Consider the following 14,844-nt stretch of genomic DNA (forward strand, 5'->3'; position numbering starts at 1 on the left):
GAGATCAAGCAGCTGAAATTTTTGAAATCCATTCCCTTAGAGTCCAGAGTACACAATGCATTAATCCTGTAATTCTCTCTTTGTCAATTGTTGACTCTAAAATACACATAATAACTGTTTACAAGGTTTCTCTCATTGGTATTTTGGCAAATGGTTCCTTTTTAGGGTCACAAAAATCACAGATTTTGAAATGGAAGGTCTGTCAGAAACCAGTTAACTAAGTTTACTTCTTTTACATATAATCTAAAAACCCATTGGTATGGGATTCTCTTCTCATTGGTGAAGATCAATGACTATCTAAAGGGCCAGGTGGAATCGGCAACAGTAAATGAGGAGATTTCTTCTGTTTTCTTCAAATTTTCTTTGAGTGTCTTTAGACTCTGGGTACTTTTGCCTTCTAGCTTTGAGAGGAGAATGGACAAGGCTATGGGAAGACATGAGAGGAGCTGGTAGTCTCCATAATGTCTCAATTCACAGCTAGATTCAGAAATTTTTTTTCTTGAATGAGAAGTAGGACTCTTTCTCATTTGAGCAGTTACCTTGCTCACAAATGTTACCTTTACTCTGTATTATATCACATCTATTTTTATATATACATTTTTTTTTCTGTTTTGTTACCAATTTGCATAAATAGGTTTTCTTTGATAACTGCTTTGTGTGTTTATTGTGGAACTGATACTTGTAAAGAAAGGGATAAAGCCTCTGATATAGAGCTTGGAGTTCTCCTTCCCCTCCAATATTGAAACAGTAATTAGAAGCATGACATATATAACTAACTCTATCTGAAACTATTTTCTGATCTCTGCCATGCTGCTCTTAATATTATCTAATAACTACACAACTCCCCCTACATGAAAAATACTATACTAAATGTTAGGATGGGAGAGACAAGGATTAATGAAAATGCTATCTTTGATTTTCTAAAACATCCATCTTTTGGAGAGGCATGGCATATACAAGTAACTATTTTGAAAATAATTTCTGATCTGGAATAAAAATAAATAAACCTGTGTCTATTTATCTCATTTTAATGATGAGGAAACTGAGTCATAGCTTGCTAAGTAACATTCTTAGAGTCACACAAGCAGTAAAAATGACTGGGGCAAGATCAAATCCAGGTTTTCCTGTCTCAAAATTCAGTGATATAGCCACTCTACCACATAAGTTCACTTGCTTTTATATATATATATATATATATATATATATATATATATATACTCCAGAAAATATCAGATTTCATCTTTATGCAACTTTATCTTTCCTCTGTGCTAGCTTTTTAAAATATATTAGAAAATCATCTTTCAAATCTACTACTCTCCCCACACACACACACATCAAAAAAAAAAAAAAATCACCTTTGAAAATATTCAAAAGAATTTGCCATAGGCACTAAAGAGAATTAAGAAGAAAGATTTCCCAAAATGGTTTGATCAAGTAGAACATCATCAGAAAAACTACTTTGAAAGGAAAAACAATTATGTAAGAGCTAACGTTTATACATCTGTACCAGTTACATTATGTTGTATGCCTATAGCAGAACTTGATTTCTTTTTTGCTTTTGTATCCTCAGCGCTAACAAAGTGCCTTGCACACAGTAGGCACTGTAAATAAACCATTTTTTTGAATTTATAGTAATAGCTTGCATTTCACAAAAATCTCTTAAATATTGTCCATTGTTTAATTCCTTGGCCCTTTTGCTTAAACTGCCTTACAGATAAAGTAGTATTTAAATATCCCAAAAGATTTAAAAAGTAGACAACAGAAGTACTTATGGGGATGGTTTTTTTTCCCCAAGAAAGGCAATCTTACACTTTCACATCTAGTTAGAAGCAAGAATTTTTTGTTTCTGAAGTTTCCAAGTAAATTGCTGTTTCAATGATAATATCATATCAGCCCTTTAGTGGAATCTTCTGAGAGTTATAGTTTGCTCTATTCAGCAGTTGTTTTCCAAATTAGATATTTAATTGTGCTTTTCAAGATGAAATGAATTGACTGTAAGCTATCAACATAGAAACACCATTGGTCTGAAAACATTTTGTACAAGAAGCCCATTTGCTTCTATAATATATACACATACACAAATGCACACACACAAACACCCAATTATAAAATTAGGGGAAATGTGAAAGTGCCTGAAAATGAAATTTGAAGGGCCTAAAAAAGCTTATGGACAGCTTTAATTATGTTTTAGTTAGATTTTATTGGATCATTTATTGTAACTATATGCAAGTATTCTTCTAGGGAAAGTAACCTGTAAAGTAAGTTGAAAATAGCTCAATTCCTTTACTTTTTGACTAGTGTACTTCCTTTTATGAGAATCTGCAGGTACAGATTTTTGATGGTAGATAATTTTGATGGTTATAAATGAGCCTACATTACTGCCTATCAAAATTCATTTCACTGATTGTGGTCATATTTCATATGCACAGTGCTCTAGGTACTTTCAAAAATTTGTTCCTTGGAATTTGGGGGACTTAAAATATTTGAAATCAAAAAATGGCATGAATCCAGTTCTTGATTTTATTGGAAATGGTTAGAAGGTTTTAACCTGAAAATTTAATAGAAACATCGTGACTTTATACAGATCAAAATCCATCCACCCTCCTATTCTTGTGAAAATCCTTTTTCTTCTTTCATTTGAGAAAGAATAACCCTTTCTTTAACCTTCAAAATATATCGCTACAATACAAATGCATGTTCAACCTCTGGGGTTAAGCATGTTGAAAGTAAAAACTTCAAGCTCCTCTTTGGCAGCCATTAAAAAAAATCTTTCATGTTGACATCATTTATCAGTGTTTCTACTTGAGAAGGAAATATTGTTCAAAAAGGACAAAGAAAAAGAAAGATACAATAAAATAGCATCCAGGCAACCAGTGTTTCTTAGTTGTTCCAGCTGAACTAGCTATAGTTCATCTATGACCAAAAATTTGTAAACTGCTTCTGTTGGCCCTTTGCTTCTCAGGGTATGTACACTAATTGTATTTGTTAAGATTTTAAAATATAAATCATTTTTGAAACATCACTACAATAACTGGGTTAGAGGATATATCCATTATTATAGTATTTTTACATCTAGAGTACATGTATTTATATAGTAACTTAGTAGAACCCACTTATACATTGAAAATTCCATTCATCTTTTGATACCCAAATGACAAGTTCATATAGAGTTTGCTATATCCCCAGAACCTCAAAGGCAAAAATGGTTTTAAAATCTCAAATATATGAATGGATGCCCATCAATTGGAGAATGGCTGGGTAAATTGTGGTATATGAATGTTATGGAATATTATTGTTCTGTAAGAAATGACCAGCAGGATGAATACAGAGAGGCTTGGAGAGACTTACATGAACTAATGCTAAGTGAAATGAGCAGAACCAGGAGATCATTATACACTTTGACAACGATATTGTATGAGGATGTATTCTGATGGAAGTGGATTTTTTTTGACAAAGAGACCTAACTGAGTTTCAATTGATAAATGATGGACAGAAGCAGCTACACCCAAAGAAAGAACACTGGGAAATGAATGTGAACTATTTTCGTTTTTGTTTTTCTTCCCGGATTATTTTTACCTTCTGAATCCAATTCTCCCTGTGCAACAAGAGAACTGTTCGGTTCTGCAAACATATATTGTTGTATCTAGGATATACTGCAACATATCTAACACATATAGGACTGCTTGCCATCTAGGGGAGGGGGTGGAGGGAAGGAAGGGAAAAATCAGAACAGAAAAGAGTGCAAGGGATAATGTTGTAAAAAAATTACCCTGGCATGGATTCTATCAATATAAAGTTATTATTAAATAAAATAATATAATATATATATATATATAAAAGAAAATTTCAAACAGGGTTACAAAGGGGTGGAAACAAGTGAAAAAACTCAACAACAACAACAACAACAATTATTTAATATTTGTTGAAATGAGAAATCTACTCAGTAAAAAAAAAAATCTCAAATATATTTGAAAAGTAATTAAAACTGCCTACTTTACCATTCAGATTTAAAAAATGGGGAAAAAAAGTGAGCCAATAATGTAAAATAAATCAAGTTTATAAACTATTAGTGTTGGTTTTCTTTTAAGCAAATACAAGACTTTTTACTACTTGATATATTCAATTAAAAACTATTAATAACAACAAAAAAATGTTGTCTTGCCTAAAATAAAGTCATTGGGACCTTTGAGTTATTTAAAATAAAGAGGGATTTTTCCTCTTATTAAGACATCATTTATAAATTATCCATTTAGATTAGAATACCAGTTAGAATGGGCCTGTGCAATGAATTTGCTTGCTTTAGTATCATAAATATCACTGAAATAATTATGAAGTTTTCCAAAATATAACTGTCATTAGTTAACTTCTCTTTCAATTGAAACCTTAAAAACTTTCTAAATGACTGACAACTTGATGCTTTTATGAAGGAATTTCTATGATCTAATTTTAAATTATCCTATCTCCAACTTGTAAGTTTATAGGGCTTATAAGTCTTATTGGGCTTTTTGTGCTACAGAAGAAATTGTTTTTAGATTTCACATGAAAATTGCTAGTTTGAATATAATGAACTAAAAACATCATCCTAAATAATCTAAATTGTGAATTTTCAAATTCACCTATATCAGAGTGTTTTATTTCTTGCTTCCAATCTTTTAGGATTTAACTGGAAAAAAAAATGTATTTTTTCTTGAGTAAGTTACCTTGTAAAAATAATTTGAACATGAAATTGAAGTGTTTATTTACCTCCAACAATCTCTGTAAGAAAGAAATATTTCTTGTAAAGAAATTGCTAGATATTTTTCTGATGGGGACATTTTTCCCTTTCAGAAACAATTTACTTTATTCATGTACTGAGAAAGTCCTTTCCCCTAACTTTCTCTTTTTAGAATAGAACTTCATTTATTTCTGATGAAAACACTAGAACTGAACAGAAAATTTACTTTAAAAAGTAAAAAGAAAAGAAAAAATTGCTTCTTTAAAAGTTAACATGTTTACATCCTTATAAGGGAGAATGATATGTTTTTACTCTTGAGAACTTTCTGTTATGGGTATTTTTGGAGGGTGTAGGTATAATTTGATTTTATTGTGCTGATATAAAAAAGAAACTAAAGATAGAAAGGGGATTACACTGGAAGAAGAGGAAAGGAGAGGTAAAAATAGGATAAATTACATTTCATGAAGAGGCAAAAAAGACCGTTTATAATTGAGGAAAAGAAGGGAGGGGGATGAACATTGTGTGAATCTTATTGTCATCAGATTTGGCTTAAAGAGAAAATATGAGACATATTTATTTTAATAAAGAAACTTTTCTCACTCTGTAGGGAAGTAGAAGAGGAAAGAGAAAAGAATAGGGGGAGGCTAATAGTACAGAAGTAGAAGGGGGAAAAATTAAGAAAGGGCGAAGGGTTGTAAAAGGAGAGGGTAGATTGAGGAATATGGTGATTAGAAGCAAAACACTGATAGGGAAGGAAAGGGAGAAAGGAAAGATAAAAGTATAACTTGAGGAAAATAAGCAGAAAATATAGAGTTAGTAATTTTATCTGTGAATGTGAAGGGGATGAATTCTCCCATAAAACAAAAATGAATAGCAGACTGGAATAAAAGCTAGAATACTACAATATGTTAATTTTAAGAAACACATTTAATGATGAGTGATACATACAGAGTAAAAGTAAAAGGCTGGAAGAAAATCTATTATACTTCAGGTGAGGTAAAAAAGACAGAGGTAACAATCCTGATCTCAGATCAAACAAAAGCAAAAATAGATCTAATTGAAAGAGATAAGGAAGAAAACTAAATTTTGCTAAAGGTTACCATAGATAATGAAGTAATATCAATACTAAATATATATGCACCAAATAGTATAGAATTCAAATTTCTAGAGGAGAAATTAAGAAAGCTGCAAGAAGAATTAGACAGCAAAACAATACTAGTGGGGAATTTCAACCTTATCTCTCAGACCTAGATAAATCAAACCATAAAATACTAAGAAAGATGAGAAAGATGTTAAGGAGATAAATAGAATTTTAGAAAAATTAGGTATGATAGACCTTTGGAAAAAAAATTGAATGGAGACAGAAAGGAATATATTTTATTCTCAACAGTACATGGAACCTATATGAAAATTAACCATGGAGTAGAAAATAAAAACCTTAAAATCAAATGCAGAAAGGCAGAAATAGTAAATGTATTTTTTTTCAAATCATGATGCAATAAAAATTGCATGCAATAAAAGACCAGAGAAAATAGACTAAAAATTAATTGGAAATTAAATAATCTAATTCTAAAGATTGAATGGGTGAAACAATAGATCATAGACTCTCTATAATTTTATCCAAGAGAATAAGAATAATGAGACAACATGCCAAAATTTATAGGATGCAACCAAAGCAGTTCTTAGGGGAATTTTATATCTTTAGATACGTGCTTGCATAAAATACAGAAAGAGAAGATCAATGAACATGGAAATGCAACTAAATAAGCTAGAAAAAGAATAAATTAAACCTTCCCAATTAAATATCAAATTTGAAATTCTGAAACAAAAGCGGAGATTAATAAAATGGAAAGTAAGAGAACTATTGAACTAATAAACAAAACAAAGAGTTGATTTTATGAAAAAAAAAAACCAACAAAATAGATAAGATGTTAGTTAATTTGATTAGAAAAAGAAGAGAAGAAAATCAAATCGTTAGTGTCAAAAATGAAAAGGGTGAACTTTCCACCAATGAAGAGGAAATCAGAGCAATAATTAGGAACTATTTTGCCCAACTGTATGCCAATAAATCTGATCATCTAAGTAAAATGGATAAATACTTAGAAAATATAGATTTCCCAGATTCACAGAGGAGGAAATAAATTACTTAAATAGTCCTATTTTAGAAAAAGAAATTGAACAAGCTATTACTTAACTCCATAAGGAAAATCTATAAGACTATAAATTATGCCTGTCTGAATAAGTAAAGGAAATTTCTCATCAGGATCTCCTTATACAAGTGAGGCCCTGCTCCTGATGTTTAAAAATGATTATCTTGGTAGAATAATACTTTAACTTTTTTTCTCCTGATCAAGTAGCTCAAGCTTTAGGATATACATAACTTTTAGGGCATACATAACTTGTCACTTGCTTTCTCAATCAGACCTTTCAGCAATCAGACTTTTTAGCAAAACTCTAAGTGGATGACAGGAAATACATCAAAATGTAATATGTTAGTAATCAATGCTAGAAACTACTTAATTCTCAAAATCACAATGAACAAAAATAGAACTGTGTGTCCTTCAAGCAAACTTACCATGCATATGGAATAATGTATTAACAGCCCAATGCCCAACAAGAGCAGAATGATAAATATAAAAAAGTTTGGTAAATCCAATTACTTGATTAGTGGTTTCAATTTAGCTAAGGTTAAAGGCAAATAAAAATCATCTCGCTTCCATCGTTCTATGATAACTTATGAGAAACTATCACCCACTATGCAATAGCACTGTTTATGAAAGTATCCAAAGTTCCAAATGGTTAATGGATACTGACAATATTTTCCTTGAGAGATTTGTAAGTTATTAACGTTGTAAGGGACTTCAGAGATCATTCAATTCAATTTCCTTATTTTAAAGAAGAGGAAATGATTATTTAGAAAGTGAAATAACTTTCCAAAGATCATACATCCACTTATTAACTGAGTTGAAATTAAAATCTAAGGCTTCCAATTCATAATGCAGTATCCTTCCCAGAGTACCAAGAGAGCATTTCTATCAGCAACATAGACTAAAACATATTTTGGCTTTTAGATGGAGTCAAAGAAGTTCATGAACTCAAAAGTTTATGAATTAAAATTAAATCCCACTGTCTATCCAAGTCTCCTGAGATATTAATAAGTACAACTAAGAAAATGCTTGATTAAAACTGGATTAGGTTCCCTAAAATGCCTGGAGGAAGATGTAATCAATGGGTAGGAATCAAGCTGCCTGAGAATGACACTAATTGGTATAGGTTAGGATAGTTGAGAGGGGAAGTGGTGGGCAAGAGGGGAATCTTTGCCACTCTATGCATTTAAAAAATAATACAAAATAAAAATTCTGGTACAAATGAAGGCTAAACTGATTTAATGAATGTAGTAAGTATACTCTGAGGTGGAATACATATCAAAATCATGGATTTTGGTGAACCTGGTAATTCTAGATGTTCTTACAAGAGTTAATAAGCAAGTCAAATATGTCAGAATGATTCAGGGTGAATCAGTTAACTATAGATTTTCTTAGCTTAAAAGTGCAATTCTATGTATATTTCCATATTCATCATGTTGTGCAAGAAAAATCAGATCAAAAGGTGAAAAAAATAAGGAAAAAAAAAAAAACAAGCAAACAAACAACACCAAAGTGAAAATACTGTTCAGTCCCCATAGTTCTCTTTCCATGTGATTAATTCTTTCCATCACAAGTCTATTGAAACTGCCTTCTATCACCTCATTGTTGAAAAGAGCCAAGTCCATCCCAGTTGATAATCAAATAATCTTGTTTCTGTGTATAGCATTTTACTGGTTCTCCTCACTTCATTTAGCATCAGTTCACATAAGTCTTTCCAGGCTTTTCTGAAATCAGACTGCTCATAATTTATTATACAACAATAATATTCCATTATATTTATATACCATAACTTACTCAGTCATGCTCCAACTGATGGGCATTCATTTAATTTTCCATTCTTTGCCACTACAAAAAGAGTTGCTTCAAACATTTTTGGACATGTGGGTCCTTTTCTCTTTTTTATAATCTCTTTGGGTTACAGGCCCAGTAAAGACACTACTGGATCAAAGGGAATGCACAGTTTGATAGCCCTTTGGGCATTAACTACAGATTTTTAAAATGAAAAGTACCACAAACTATGCCTGAATCAAATATTACAATATATATTCTCAGTTGAGGGGACAAGATATCTGATAGCTTCCTATTTCAACTAATTGTTATTATTACATGCATGCTGAACTCTCTTGTTTCTATATGCTAAAGGATAAAACATATTATTAGCACCATCTAAATTCAGCACTTTAGATTAAAGCCCCAGTTTCCCAGTCCCATTTACAGATCTGTCAGTTACCCAAACAAAACAACAACCAAAAAAACAATCCAACAAAAAAGTCAGAGGTACTTTTTTAATTGGTATTTTAATGTTGATTTGGTATAAGTATCCTCATATTTCATACAGAAGAAGAAAAAGAAAAAAAGAAACTGTGAAATTTAAACAAATCTTTCTCATTGCCTAGAGTAAGTATCATTAAAGGTGTGAAGGCTAACTGACAAGACTTTAAAATGAATCTCTATTTTAAGCCCAAACAGAATAATCACTCAAATCATTAAATGAAGAGAAAAGTAAAAGTAAAGAACAGACAAAACCAAGTGATAATCAGTGGATAAAGGAATGGATCAAATGTCTGGTAGACTACAGAGAAAAAACATAGCCAATTAAAATTTACTTTCCAGATTAATAAGATAAGAAATTAGTTCTTTTACAAAAAAAAAAAATGACTTCTTACACTCTAGTACCTCAGTATACATAAAAAGAAATTAATGTATCTTAATGAAGTAGATTTTAAAACAGTGGCACAATAGAATAAGCACTGGTTTTTAAATCAGTGGATTGAAGTTCAAATTTCATTCTGCTGCTTACTTCTGTGAACACACTACCTATATGACCTTTGACAAGGCATTTATTCTAGTTCTATTTCTTCATCTGAAAAATGAAGAGATTGTATTGAATAGTCTATAGGAGATCAACTCCTCACACTGTGTAGCAAGAAATCAAGATAAGATTAAAATGGATAGATTTAGGCATGAAGGGTGATATCTTAAGTAAATTCAGGGAAATATAGAAAAATGCATTTGTTGGATCTATGGAGAAGGGAAGAGGTTATGACCAAACAAGATACAGGAAAGATTATAAGAAGTAAATTTGATAATTTTGAACACTTGAAATTTAAAAGATTTTGAATTCACAAAACTAGTTCACAATTAGAAGGAAAACATGAAAGTGGAAAACATGAAACTTGCGATGTTTCTTTGAAACTGAGTCAAATTTATAAAAATAAAAGTAATTTTCAGTTTGATAAATGGTAAAAGAATACCAACAGTTTTCAGAAGAGGTCAAAGCTATCAATAGTTGCATGAAAAAAAAAATGCTCTAAATCACTAGAGATTAAAGAAATGCAAATCAAAATAACTCTGAGATAATACCTTACCAATCAGATTGACTAATGTGATAGAAAAGAAAAATGACAAATGCTAGAGGGGATGTGGAAACATTGGAATACTAATGCATTGTTCAACCATTTGGGAGAACAATTTGGAACTATGCCCAAAAGGCTATCAAACTGTATATAAACTTTAACCCAGAAATACCACTATTAGGTTTGTGTTCCAAACAGATCAAAGACCTACTTGAACAAATATACATAATATACAAATATGTATACATAGTAGCAAAAGAATTTTTATGGAATATTTATAGGGCAAAGAATTAGAAATCAAAGTTATGCCCATCAATTGGTGAATACTGAACAAGTTATATAGTTTATGATTATGATGGAATGCTCTTGTGCCATTAAAAAAAAAAAAGAGCAGGATGCTCTCAGACAAATCTTGGAAGATTTATTTTATTTCATACAAAGTGAAGTGAGCAAGATCAAGAGAACATTGTACAAAGTAACAACAATATTGTAAAGATGATCAACTGTTAAAGACTTGGATACTTTGATCATGACAATAATCTAAGACAATTCCAAATGAGCCCTATTTAAAAATGCTATTCACCTCCAGAGAAAAAAACAGAATAAAGAACTGAGTATGGATTAAAGCATGCTTTTTTTAAACTTTAGATGTTTTTAAAATATTTTTATTTTGCTTTTGTTTTCTTTTGAAACGTGACTAATATGAACATATGTTTTCCATGTCTCCCATGTATAATCAAAATCAAAGTGCTTGACTTCTCAAAGTAGGGGGAGGATTGGAAAAGAGGGAGAGAATATAGAACTCAAAAGTTTAAAAATAAGATTGTTAACTTTTTTCTTATGTAACTAGGAAATGTTTAATGATTTTTTTTAAAAGTTTATAAGGATCTTTCTAATTCTTAATCTATGATTCTGTAGATTAACATATGATTCTGTATGTTATTGGGTTTCTTTGTACCAGACATTATTCTGAATTAGAATCCCTATGGTACCTGCTTATATCTATCTAGTGGTTACTTCTAATCCATGGAGCAAAATTTAACAGTGGCATCAAGTTATAAAAAAACAAAGTCAGTTCTTGAGAAAATTATGTATGTTTTGACCTTTTTAGATATATTGTGCTCTCTTCTGTAACACTATGTTTCATATTGTTATATTGTGTCATATTATGTTCTGTTTGAAAAAATATTAAAATGGACAAGAAAACAAGGTGAAGTTATTTATAAATCTTTCTTTAAAAAGTTTAGATTAGAAACCTAAGTTTCAAAAAGCTGATAATTCTTTTGATCTATTATATGAAAAAGGAAAGAAAAAAGAACCCATAAACTGTGTGAATGAAGGAAGCAAATCATAACTTTAAATGTACTCAGGAGATAAGGGAAGCCAGGGAACCAGTAGAAATAGTATCATAGGCAGTAATGATAATAGGAATAATAAATCAAATTTATTGAAAGTTTTAAGTTTTACAAAGTGTTTTCTTCTTAACAACATCAAGTTAAGTATTAGAGCTAGACCTCAGCCCATATCTTGTGATTCCAAAGCCAGTTCTCTTTCTTCTATACCACACCAATCCTGCAAGTTTTTTATCCATCATTTACTGCCCCCCCCCAAAAAAGAATATATTAAATGCTTGCTATAATACGTTCAGAGTACTGAGTTAGGAGATTAAGGAAATAAAAGAAAACTAAAATAGGTGCTTGCCTTCAAGAAGCCTTTAAAGTCATATGAAAAGTTCATAACCAAAGGCAAAAAGCTATGAATTCCTTCACATCTTGAATTTTGACAAAAAAAAAAAAAAAAGATATAAGTCCCTCCTACGTTATGGAGAGTTGACATGTTCAGATTTGCCTTTCAGATTTATTTGTCTGTTTCAAGTTGAAATCTGAGGATTCTGAAAATAGATAGGAAAGAATCCTGGGGTTCCTGAATAGTCCATCCTTAGATTCAATGCAAAACTTAATGAATGGAGTGAACCTTAGCTCTGAACATAATATCAAAAAGCCTGAGATAGTATAAGTAGGGAAAGTATAGCCTGAACAAAGAAATATAAAACCTAATAAAATGAGGGGAAAATAGATGAAGGACAGGGAGAGAGAGACAGAAACAGAGACAGGCAGACAGACAGACAGAGACAGAGAAAGAGAGAGACAGAGATAGAGACCTACACCCTACAGATGATCGAGCCTTCTGTTTGATGCTTTTTGAGTACATAATATAAACCAAAAATACCCAGAGGCTACATTCTTTGCCATCAATGATTAAGACCATAGGTACATATTTCAGAGAGTTTTGATTTTATTTCATTTAAATGTGCTTTTGGGGGAGTTAAGAATTTGATCCAAGAAATTAGATCAGACATTTGGGTATTAGGAACTGTGAGCTAGAACACAAAATTATCTATATTAAACGTCAAAAAATTCTGGCATATCCAACTAGTAGTGACAGTCATGCCATTTAAAATATTACTAGTGATACCCCTGGATTAACTGGGCACCCAAATATAAATCTGGGAACTGTGAGCAGAAAGATGATACTAAAATCAACATTATTTTCTTACATTGTAGACTTAGGGAGAAATAATTCAAAGCACTTACGTGCCTATTCTTTGTTTATTGGAAATAGAGAAATTTCAACTCTGACCCAAACTGAAGGTTCTCTAGGGGGGGTTCAGAAGTGCTGGGTCTAAAGAATGGGAGGGTATACAACTTTTTTTTTTAGTAGAGCTAAAGATAGTTGTGAAACTAAATAAAATACAGATTCACTGTAGACCTTGAAAGTTTGGCTGGAATTTCACCAAATAACTTCCACAACTTAATCAAAACTGTTGCAGCTGGAAAGCAGATTTACATCCTAAATAAAAGTGTGCAGAGCACCAGAAATCAGAAAGCTGGAGAGAATCAGAAGACAGCCCCTCTCTATATTTCTCGTAAGTATAAGAGGGCTATCCATCATCCTCTTTGCTCAGCTAAATCAAAAAGATAAGAATTTGGCTAAGAATAAATAGTAAGAGAAGTCTGAGTAGCAAAAGTTTAAAAGTAGGACAAGAAAGAAGTTACCCATTATCTTAGTTTCTGATCCACAAGGCAATGAGCATAACACATAATCATATTAATTAGGCTATACACAGAATAATAATAACTAATATTTATATAGTTTTTCAAACACTACATATTAGGCAATAATGTATGTATAATATATGTTTGCAATGAAAATCGCCAGGAGAAAGACCACTTAGTGTTCCATTTTGTCAGTCGGTCAATAAGCATCACAAAAATGTAGGATGCTTAAAGGTAAATAGAATTTAATTGAGCTGTAAAGGTAGTCTAAAGTCAGTGAAGGGACTTAATATGGGTCTAAGTTTTTATTTTATCATATAGATGAATTGAGGAAAACAATATTTCAAAATGCTTTTGATTGATATTAGAATAGAAAGAACATAATTCCATTCATTTAGTTTAGTTTGGTTTAATTCAGTTTACTTTAGATTTTGTTTTGTTTTGTTTTTGCTTTTCCACATGTTTTAACTACCAAATTCTATCCCAAAATTCCAGAAAAAAAGCTTGCCAAACAAGTACCTTTTAAAAACACAAAACCAGTCATCTTTATCTTGTCTGGATTTAATGTGCATTAGCTAATACTAGCTTAGGAAAGCTATAAGCACACAATAAGAGTGCTGCAGTTAAAAAGACGTTACTAACCAGTTAACAAGAACATGACAGAAATTAGTACTTAGAATAATCAGGGAAAAACAAGCAGGTCTCCACTGGAGTAGAATAGCTTTGTTTTTTGTGCAAAATTTTTCTCTACCAATAATTTTATATTCTGAATTTCTTTATTTCTTTGCAGTTCCTGCAGACCATGGGGACCTTCCAGGACAACTGGCACAAGTGCCACAAGACCCAGGGCTAGCACAAGTCCTATCACAAGAAGCACAATTATGAACTGTGCTGTTCATCCAGCAACATCAAGATCAGCCTTCACCACATCCTCAATGTGTGAGTCCGTGAAGGCTAGAAAAAGTACAGGATGCTGAAGATGGAGATGGGCTGTACCCAAAAAATAAGGATTATTGTTGTGGTCTGCCAATGCATCTGCCAATGAGCTGGTCTGGACAATGAATGGTGAAGAATTGTATCAGGCTCATCGATAGCATCTTGTATCTCCAATGGTAGGAGTCCCACTACATCCTGCCATTGTGCTGGAAGAAGGGAGCAAAGCTTACCCCAGGGGAGGAAGAAATTTTAAATAAAAAGCAGCCCAAAAAGATGCAGAGGGAATAGGAGGAGTGGAAGAAAAACACCAAAATATGTTCATTCGTTTGCTCTAGAGGGAAGCTCCTTGCCTCTGTTGCATCAATGCCAGGTCAGTCTGATCAGCCAGGTGGTTACATGCTTGGATTTTTACTTAAGAAAGATCAACACCTGAGAGGGGCAAATAAATCCTAACTAACATGTATTATAAAGGGAATAAATGGAATAAATCCCCAGATTGTTAAAAGAAAAAAAATTCTTTTGAAAAACATTTATGATGCCTTTTAGGAGTGAAATCTCTGAATGTTTCTTCCAACCTTAAGATTCTTTATTTCTTCGAAGATTCAGAAACTTCCTTTGTCTTCAGAGCCCAATAA

At 31.7% G+C, this 14,844-nt stretch overlaps 1 pseudogene; it reads left to right on the forward strand.

The window, feature by feature from the left end:
• Window positions 1-14,075: 14,075 nt before the first annotated feature.
• On the forward strand, window positions 14,076-14,642 carry LOC127557248 (40S ribosomal protein S8-like; annotated as a pseudogene).
• The last annotated feature ends 202 nt before the right edge of the window (window positions 14,643-14,844 follow it).

The sequence above is a fragment of the Antechinus flavipes genome, chromosome 3 (genome assembly GCF_016432865.1).
Source record: "Antechinus flavipes isolate AdamAnt ecotype Samford, QLD, Australia chromosome 3, AdamAnt_v2, whole genome shotgun sequence".
NCBI lineage: Eukaryota > Metazoa > Chordata > Mammalia > Dasyuromorphia > Dasyuridae > Antechinus > Antechinus flavipes.